The sequence below is a fragment of the Micrasema longulum genome, unplaced genomic scaffold (assembly GCF_059751315.1).
Source record: "Micrasema longulum isolate JH-2025_06_02 unplaced genomic scaffold, ASM5975131v1 h1tg003616l, whole genome shotgun sequence".
Taxonomy (NCBI): domain Eukaryota; kingdom Metazoa; phylum Arthropoda; class Insecta; order Trichoptera; family Brachycentridae; genus Micrasema; species Micrasema longulum.
This window is the reverse complement of record NW_028280655.1, coordinates 12,501-22,500: the sequence shown is the minus strand read 5'-3', so window position 1 is coordinate 22,500 and position 10,000 is coordinate 12,501. Positions and strand designations below refer to the sequence as shown.

The following is a 10,000-nucleotide window of genomic DNA, read 5'->3' as shown; positions in this document are numbered from 1 at the left end:
CAAGCAGAGAACACCGTGAACAAAAACGAGAACGGTCGTAGGATTCTAATCCACGTCCCCACTATTGCCGCGCCGAAGGCGTGCGCTCTCGTACGTTAATATTTGACGAAAGGGAATTAAATTTTTGGCCAAAGAGAAGATCCATGTGGTCCGTCTCGTCAGGTCCAGCGTTCACTTGTTAAAAAGTGAATTTAAAAGTAAAACGAACAGACTCGTGAATCGCGAGAGTGCAAACTCGAGCGAGCGAGAATGTGAGTTATATAGGTGCGAACATAAAGAGCGTGTCGCGGCGGGTGACTCCGTCGCGCCTCAGACGCCCTTCGTATCCTGGAGCGATATAGAAATGAACAGCTCCCTGGTTGATCCTGCCAGTAATCATATGCTTGTCTCAAAGACTAAGCCATGCAAGTCTCAGTAAAAGCCGAATTAAGGTGAAACCGCGAATGGCTCAATATATCAGTTTTGGTTCCTTAGATCGTACATAGTTACTTGGATAACTGTGGCAATTCTAGAGCTAATACATGCAAACGAGGTCCTGACCGGCAACGGGAGGGATGCTTTTATTAGATCAAAAACCAATCGGCGGCGGGGTTCGCGCCCCGTCCGTCGCCATTCGAGATGATTCTAGATAACTTTGTGCTGATCGCACGGTCTAGCACCGGCGACGCATCTTTCAAATGTCTGCCTTATCAACTGTCGATGGTAGTTTATGCGACTACCATGGTTGTCACGGGTAACGGGGAATCAGGGTTCGATTCCGGAGAGGGAGCCTGAGAAACGGCTACCACATCCACGGAAGGCAGCAGGCGCGCAAATTACCCACTCCCGGCACGGGGAGGTAGTGACGAAAAATAACGATACGGGACTCGTCCGAGGCCTCGTGATCGGAATGATTACACTTTAAATCCTTTAACGAGGATCCATTGGAGGGCAAGTCTGGTGCCAGCAGCCGCGGTAATTCCAGCTCCAATAGCATATACTAAAGTTGTTGCGGTTAAAAAGCTCGTAGTTGAAATTGTGTCCTGCGGTGTCGGTCTACCGAATGCGGTACGACAGGCACGTCTGCGGGGCTTCTCGCCGGTGCGTCCACCGCCAGTGTGTTGCGGTCGTCCTCGCGGGCGGCCGCGCGCCGAGGCGGGCCGTCGCGGCTGTTTACTTTGAACAAATTAGAGTGCTCAAAGCGGGCTAACACTTGCCTGAATATTGTACGCATGGAATAATAGAATAGGACCTCGGTTCTGTTTTGTTGGCTTTCTGATACCAGAGGTAATGATTAATAGGGACAACTGGGGGCATTCGTATTGCGACGTTAGAGGTGAAATTCTTGGATCGTCGCAAGACGGACTAAAGCGAAAGCATTTGCCAAAGGTGTTTTCATTAATCAAGAACGAAAGTTAGAGGTTCGAAGGCGATTAGATACCGCTGTAGTTCTAACCATAAATGATGCCAGCCAGCGATCCGCCGAAGTTTCATAATTTTAACCCGGTGGGCAGCTCCCGGGAAACCAAAGCTTTCGGGCTCCGGGGGGAGTATGGTTGCAAAGCTGAAACTTAAAGGAATTGACGGAAGGGCACCACCAGGAGTGGAGCCTGCGGCTTAATTCGACTCAACACGGGAAAACTCACCAGGCCCGGACACTGGAAGGATTGACGGATTAACAGCTCTTTCTCGATTCGGTGGGTGGTGGTGCATGGCCGCTCTTAGTTGGTGGAGCGATTTGTCAGGTTAATTCCGGTAACGAACGTAACTCTAGCCTATTAAATAGACGTGCAACCGGTATCACAGGAGTCCGCGGGCGCGCATCTTGCGGCGTTCGCGTCGCGGAAGTGTGTTTCGCGGTCTTCACTACCGGCGTACAATGAAAATCTTCTTAGAGGGACCGGCGGTATATATAGCCGCACGAGATTGAGCAATAGCAGGTCTGTGATGCCCTTAGATGTCCTGGGCCGCACGCGCGCTACACTGAAGGGATCAGCGTGTCCTCCTTGGCCTAACGGCCCGGGTAACCCGATGAAACCCCTTCGTGATAGGGATTGGGGTTTGCAATTCTCCCCCATGAACGAGGAATTCCTAGTAAAAGCGAGTCACCAGCTCGCGTTGATTGCGTCCCTGCCCTTTGTACACACCGCCCGTCGCTACTACCGATGGATGATTTGGTGAGGTCTTCGGACTGGTGCGCGGAAGCTCGTCTCGGGCATCCGACGCGTCGGAAAGTTTGACCGAATTTGATCATTTAGAGGAAGTAAAAGTCGTAACAAGGTTTCCGTAGGTGAACCTGCGGAAGGATCATTTCCTGTGAAATATAATATAAAATGAATTTTCATTCTTTTATATAGTATAAATATATTTATACACACGCGCAGAGCGCAAAATAAGCAAACACTGCGGCGGAATTTCGCCCTAGGGCGCCGCCGCGAACCGCGGACTGCCGGTGTCGCGGGAGGCGGGTCTGTCGGCCCGATTCCCGCGTCCGGCTATATTCTGTGAAAAATGTAATTTTTTTTCCGATAGAGAAAAAAGAAAAAAAACGCAACCGATAAACAATATATATATATATATATATATATCATAAAACACTATTACCCTGAACGGCGGATCACTCGGCTCGTGGGTCGATGAAGAACGCAGCTAAATGCGCGTCAGAGTGTGAACTGCAGGACACATGAGCATCGACATTTCGAACGCACATTGCGGTCCGAGCAAGACTTAGTTTGTCGACGGACCACTCCTGTTTGAGGGTCGCGCACACAATGCGACCAGACTTCGCCGTCTTCTCTCTTCGGAGAGAAGATTCGGCGAGAGTGTTGCCGGTCTGTCGTCCGCCGGCGCGCGAGCGCCGGACGGACGTCCGGTCAAATTTGACTTGGCGCGCTCTCTCGGTCCCCCCGAGACGCTTTTCGAGCTAGCGACGACGCTGTGAAACCCGCCGCCGGTCCTCACGGGCCGGCGCGCGGGGGCGTTTCTTCGCGCTCTGCGTCGCGCGCGGGTACCGTGCGAAACCGGAGAGCGTTTACATTATTCATATATATGTATATTTATATATATATATGAATTTTTTTTTGTTGTCGACCTCAAATCAGGAGAGATCACCCGCCGAACTTAAGCATATCAGTAAGCGGAGGAAAAGAAACTAACGAGGATTCCCCGAGTAGCGGCGAGCGAAACGGGAAGAGCCCAGCGCTGAATCCTGCGGCCCAGGCGGGCCGCCGGGAAATGTAGCGTTAGGGAGGAGAGTAATATATACACGCGCGGTCATTAGTCACGGCTGCCTGTCCAAGTTCATCTTGAACGGGGCCCGCTTACCCGCAGAGGGTGCCAGGCCCGTGGTGACGGTAGCCGGCCGCGACGGTCTCTCTCCCCAGAGTCGGGTTGCTTGAGAGTGCAGCCCTAAGTGGGTGGTAAACTCCATCTAAGGCTAAATACTACCACGAGACCGATAGCGAACAAGTACCGTGAGGGAAAGTTGAAAAGAACTTTGAAGAGAGAGTTAAAGAGTACGTGAAACCGTTCAGGGGTAAACCTGTGGAACTCAAACGAGCGAACGGAGAGATTCATCGTGTCTTCCGTCGGAGCCCGCGTCCCGGCGCACACCTCCGCCCTTCGGCACTCGTTGTCGGGGCGGGGGGTGTCCGGGTGCGCAGCCGGGCTCCCGGAGCGCGTGCACTTCTCTCTCAGTATAACACCGCGACCCGTTGCGCCTCGGTCGAATGCGCCGTGCGGCTGTCCCGCCTCGCTCCGCGGGGCGGAGCCGCGGCGTCCACGGCCGGGGCGAGTTTTAAAGCGACGGTAGAGAACGAGGATCGCGTCCGCCCCTTCGGAGGGCGTCCGTCGCGTCACAGCGGCTTCCTTCTCGTGGCCCCCGGCGCCCAGTGCGTCGCGGGTGTCGCGTTTCGGATGTCCGTGGCTAGTGGCGCGCTCTCGGACGGGACGCGTCCCGGTCGGCGGTGGTTTTGTTTTGGGCACTCACAGGACCCGTCTTGAAACACGGACCAAGGAGTCTAGCATGTGCGCGAGTCATTGGGAACACTGATAAACCCAGAGGCGAAATGAAAGTGAAAGGTCGGCCTCGAGCCGGCCGCAGGGAAGATGCGCGGGCGTCGTCAGACGCCCCGCCGCATTCCCGAGGCGTTTCGAGAAAGCCCCCGTGCGATTATCGAGACGCACTGAGAGCGTACACGCTGGGACCCGAAAGATGGTGAACTATGCCTGGTCAGGTCGAAGTCAGGGGAAACCCTGATGGAGGACCGAAGCGATTCTGACGTGCAAATCGATCGTCCGAACTGGGTATAGGGGCGAAAGACTAATCGAACTATCTAATAGCTGGTTCCATCCGAAGTTTCCCTCAGGATAGCTGGCGCTCGAGAAACATGACGGAATTTATTCCGCCATTCTGACAGTCTCATCCGGTAAAGCGAATGATTAGAGGCATTGGGGCCGAAATGGCCTCAACCTATTCTCAAACTTTAAATGGGTGAGATCTCCTTCTTGCTCGAAGATGAAGTAGGAGCTCGGATGGGAGTGCCAAGTGGGCCAATTTTGGTAAGCAGAACTGGCGCTGTGGGATGAACCAAACGTCGAGTTAAGGCGCCCAATGAACGCTCATCGGAGACCATAAAAGGCGTTGGTCGCTCATGACAGCAGGACGGTGGCCATGGAAGTCGGAATCCGCTAAGGAGTGTGTAACAACTCACCTGCCGAAGCAACCAGCCCTGAAAATGGATGGCGCTGTAGCGTTCAGCCTATACTCGACCGTCGCAGGCAAGCGGGACGTTCGTGCGGTCTCGTGCCGTGCGATCGTTTTGAAGCCGCGACGAGTAGGATGGCCGCGGCGGTGTGCGCAGAAGGGTCTGGGCGTGAGCCCGCCTGGAGCCTCCGTCGGCGCAGATCTTGGTGGTAGTAGCAAATACTCAAGCGAGGTCCTTGAGGGCTGATGTGGAGAAGGGTTTCGCGTTAACAGCCGTTGCACGCGAGTTAGTCGATCCTAAGCCCTAGGAGAAATCCGATGTTGATGATGGTGTAAAGTTATATTATAATAATATCACACCCGTCGGGCGAAAGGGAATCCGGTTGCAGTTCCGGAACCCGGCTGCGGAACCGTCTTAAAAATCGTTCCCTCGCAAGAGAGTTCGTCGGGGTAACCCAAAGTGGCCTGAAGACGCCGACGGGAGATCCGGAGAGAGTTATCTTTTCTGCCTGAGCGTTCGAGCGCCCTGGAATCCCATAGCGGGGAGATAGGGCTCGGGACGCGAAGAGCATCGCCGATGCGGCGGTGTCCGGATCGGCCCCTCGGACCTTGAAAATTCAGGTGAGGGATACGCGGAGATGTCGCGCCGGCTCGTACCCATATCCGCAGCAGGTCTCCAAGGTGAAGAGCCTCTAGCCGATAGAATAATGTAGGTAAGGGAAGTCGGCAAGTTGGATCCGTAACTTCGGGATAAGGATTGGCTCTGAGGGCCGTGGCGTGTCGGGCCTGGTCGGGAAGAGGTCATCGGCCGAGACGTGGAAGCCGGGCGGGGTCTCCCCGCGCGGTGCCCTCTGGGTGCCTCGCGGGTGTGGATCTCCGTCACCCGGCGCCTCGCCTTGGCCACCCCTCGGATCTTCCTCGCTGTGTGGCACCGGCGTGTTCGCGCACGCCCGGTGACCTGTACGACCGCCGGACGACGGTCAACTCAGAACTGGCACGGACAAGGAGAATCCGACTGTCTAATTAAAACAAAGCATTGCGATGGCCCTCGCGGGTGTTGACGCAATGTGATTTCTGCCCAGTGCTCTGAATGTCAATGTGAAGAAATTCAATTAAGCGCGGGTAAACGGCGGGAGTAACTATGACTCTCTTAAGGTAGCCAAATGCCTCGTCATCTAATTAGTGACGCGCATGAATGGATTAACGAGATTCTCATCTGTCCCTATCACTTCGCCTTCAGTCTTCGTCGAGTACGGACGTGTTTTTGCTCGGCGGATTTCTTATCGCTTTGTATTCGCTTAAAAAACTACCATCTGTCGATTTAAATTGTGCAGTTTTGTTCCTGACTTCTTCGTGCATATGTGAGTGTTTTTATTTTTATTGAACTCGTAATATTTAGCCTAAAAAAGTGTAAATTTAACTAATAGTTTTGACAGTTCACGTGGTCGGCCATTGCCGGAAACGGCGGCCATCTTTGTTTTTGGCGACCATAGTTTCCCATAGACACGGTGTTTTCTTTTTCTTCTTCTTTTCTGAGTGTGACGTTCTTTTAACCAGTTTACAAAACATTCCTTTTTTTTTTATATATATATATTTTTGGTGAAAAATTTTAATATCATAGAAAGTCGGAAAAGCTCGGAAAAATCTCGGGAAATCTCGGATTTTCCGACTTTATCATTTTTGAGTTTTCCGGGTTTCGTGCCTGTCCGCGCGTTTGTGCGCTGGTGACTGCAGTCGGTGCAAGAAAGTGGTCTCGTAAGTTTTTCACCTACTGTAAGCACACACTGAGCAGAATCGGGGTTTGCTTATTGTAACCTCTGTGGAATGTCGGGCCCTTTAGGGTCCGATGCATCTCCAGATGAGGCATCTGTATTTGGACGGAGGAGGTCTACTGTTATGCATTCGCCACCGATGACCCCACGGAACGTGGACGACGCTTACGCGTCGACGTCGGCAATGGAGGAGGAAGCTCAGGGAGCTAAGCAGAGACGCCTCAAAAGGCAGAAGAGGAAAGACCGAGTATCCGATGAAATTGACATAGACGCTGCAGGTGGTGACTCCCTTCTGTCAAGGGTAAAGCTGGCCCAGAACACTATCGAGACGACCTGCTTCGGTGAGAAGTCTCGAATGAGTGCCGACCAGAAGCAGAGGGTCACTGGAGCTGCTGGAGACCTCTGCCAAATCATTGTTGAGCTCCAACTGAGGAATGCTACTTTGGTTGGAGAAGTCAAAGGCCTGAGGTCCGCGGTGTCCTCGCAAACTGGCTTGAGAGAGGAGTTAGCAGAGCTGGCGGACCGAGTGGCGAAAATGAGAGGAGTTGTGCAGCAGGGTGCCAGCAGTGGCCTAACTTATGCTGGTGCTGTGAGTGCTGCCTTGGGAGTGCCTCCTCTCACGAGTGGGGGAATCACCTCCCCTATCTCCAGAGCTGTGGGCCCCACCAGGCCAACAATAATCATTTACCCAAAGGTCCCGGAGGGTGCTACCTCAGAGGGGACGAAGAAGATTCTCATGGAGAACGTCAGCCCCGCAGAGGACGGCTTCCGGGCTGTCAGAGTGCGTAAGGTCAGGGGTGGGGGCGTCTTAGTGGAGACCTCATCTGTGAAGGGGCTCTCCAACCTAAAGAAAGTGACAGAGAAGCTGTCCTCTAAGGGCCTGAACGTGGTTGAGCCAAAGGGGAGACTCCCGAGGGTTGTCGTTTACGACATCCCTCGAGATATGGCGGAGCCCGCTCTGCTCGCGGAGATGTTCTCGGCCAATATCGAAAAATCTGGCACCGTATCTCGAGAGGACTTCGACCGGACTACCAGGCGTGTATCTATGTTTGGGCGAAGGGACGGACCCACGGTAAACTGCGTTTACGCGGTGGGCCCCGAGACGAGAAAGATACTCATCTCCAGTGGCCATTGCTTCGTGGGGTGGAATGCTTGCCGTGTTCGAGACTTCATTGGTGCTACGAGGTGCTTCAAGTGCCACCTTTATGGACACATGAGCAAGTCATGCTCTAGGACCAAGGAGGTTTGCAGACACTGCGCCGTGGAGGGGCATGGTGAGGAGAGCTGCCCCTCAAAAGGCGGTCCTCCAAAGTGTGCGTCCTGCACGGCGTTTAAACGGCCCGCGGACCACGCCACTGGATCTCGGACTTGCCCGGCCCTTAAGGCCGCTGTTGATGCTTCGGTGCGCATGACAGATTATGGCTGTTAACGCCCCCCTGAAAATAGGGCAGGTCAACCTAGGCAGATCACGTGCTGCGACGTTAGAGTTGCAGCGCGTTGCCCTAGACATGAGTCTCGACATCATTCTCGTTCAGGAGCAATACGCCTGGGGCGGCAGGACCCGAGGGATTGAACCTCCGGGTCAGGTTCTTGAGAAGGGAGACTTTCCTCGGGCGGGGGTATTTATCAATAACCCATTGATTTGCCCTCTGCTCTTGGAGGGGCTTTCGGACGAAAACAGGACCTGCGTGGCAATAAACCTCGGTGCTCTGGAACTGGTTTTCATCTCAGTGTACTTTAAGTTTGGTGACCCTCCTGGCCCTCACATCGCGGGGCTGGCCGGTGCGCTTGGCGCTCTCAGGGGGAGGCACGTGATCGTGGGTGGGGACTTTAATGCTCGATCCACCATGTGGTTTGACACCGATGGTGACATGGGTGGAATGGGTAGGGCAGACAGAAGGATCGCTGTTCAGGAATTCATTGCGTCTTTTGCTTTGAATCTCCTGAACGAACCTGGTCAGCCCAAAACTTTTTCCAGTCCCGCAGGTGGTGAAAGTAATATCGACCTCACCCTTTGTTCTGGGTCTCTTACTGCGATTGTCGGTGCCTGGACGGTTCATCCCGGTGCGGTGGTCAGTGATCACAGATTAATCACATTTAACATCGGCTGTCGAGTTGAAACCGAGGCGAAAGCCACCTGGCATTTTAGAACCAGAAACGCCGATTGGGAGAAATTTGGAAGGATTTTGAGAGATGAACTTGAGGACTTTAATGTGTGGGCCGTTGAGACACCAGACGAAGTGGGTAACCTCTTCAACAGAGCAGTAGTCCGGACGGCGGATCGCGCTTTGGGACGCTCCAAACCTGGCGCCGTCATCAAAACAGTTTGGTGGACGCCCCAGATTTCGCTTCTGCGTGCCAATTACCGAAGGGCGTACAGGCAGTGCGGTGACGTCAGAAAGGGAGGCCTTCCTAGCAATAGGGTGGCTGAACTCACGACTGCACTCCGCACAGCTCGGTCGACCTACCTTAAGGGCATCGCGGACGCGAAGAGGGATAGCTGGTGGAGGTGGGTCTCAGAGGTGGGTAATGCTGATCCATGGACTCTCAGTAGCGTGGTTGGGAAGACGGGTAAAGGCACGGACCGCTACCTCTCCAGTATTATTACTGGAGAGGGTGCAGAGTGCCTGGACGCCAAATCTACTCTTCTCAAGCTGCTTGAGAAACTCGTTCCTCTGGAGCCAGAGGGCGGGGAGTCGGACCATCACAGACAGATTCGCAACCTGTCTCGTCTGCCTCCTCGTCCCGAGACTGAGGGGACGAGGCCTGCTGTTGCCCCCGTTACGGAGACGGAGGTCGAGGTGGTTGTTGGAGGCCTGGGTCCGACGAAGTCCCCGGGTATTGATAGAATAACTGGGACCATTGTCAAGAATGTCTGTTGTTACGCCAAAAAGGAATTAACTTCAGTAATGACCTTATGTCTAAGTAGAGGGATTTTTCCCTCAGATTGGAAGAGGGGGCTGCTCAAGATCATTCCGAAGGGCAACGACAAACCGAGATCAGATCCTGGCGCCTACCGGCCGATCACTCTCCTTCCTCTTTTGGGGAAGGTGTTTGAAAAGCTGGTGAGAGCGAGGCTTGATGCCACTCTCTCGCCACCCTGTGATCGACAGTTTGGCTTTGTCCGGAGGAAGTCGACTGAGCACGCCATAGCTTTTGCTCTGGACTGGGTTAACAACAGACAGGACAAATATGTGGTCGGTGTCTTTCTGGATATATCAGGTGCCTTCGACAATGCATGGTGGCCGATGATCCTCATGAAACTCAAGAATAGACAATGCCCTAGTTCTATTTTTCGCGTCATTGAGAATTACTTCTCTACTAGGGAAGTCTCTGTAGTTTTCGGAAATACGAGTGTCGTGAGGGTGTCCACAATGGGCTGCCCCCAGGGATCGGTCTTGGGACCGACCCTTTGGAACGTTCTCTTCGACGATCTACTTCTGCTTCCTCTTCCGGATGGGTGTACGATGGTGGCTTATGCGGATGATGCCCTGTTACTTGTCTCCGGTAGATCGAGAGCTGAGATAGAAAGGAAATGCGATAT

At 53.6% G+C, this 10,000-nt stretch overlaps 2 non-coding genes and 1 pseudogene across 2 annotated transcripts; all 3 read left to right on the top strand.

The window, feature by feature from the left end:
• The first annotated feature begins 352 nt into the window (after positions 1–352).
• Positions 353–2,292, top strand: LOC148270661 (small subunit ribosomal RNA). Its single transcript, XR_015825324.1, has one exon. It is a non-coding gene; the product is annotated as a small subunit ribosomal RNA (ribosomal RNA).
• Positions 2,293–2,580: 288 nt separating this feature from the next.
• On the top strand, positions 2,581–2,742 carry LOC148270660 (5.8S ribosomal RNA). Its single transcript, XR_015825322.1, has one exon. It is a non-coding gene; the product is annotated as a 5.8S ribosomal RNA (ribosomal RNA).
• A 324-nt stretch (positions 2,743–3,066) lies between these two features.
• Positions 3,067–10,000, top strand: part of LOC148270659 (large subunit ribosomal RNA) — a 9,733-nt pseudogene continuing 2,799 nt past the window's right edge.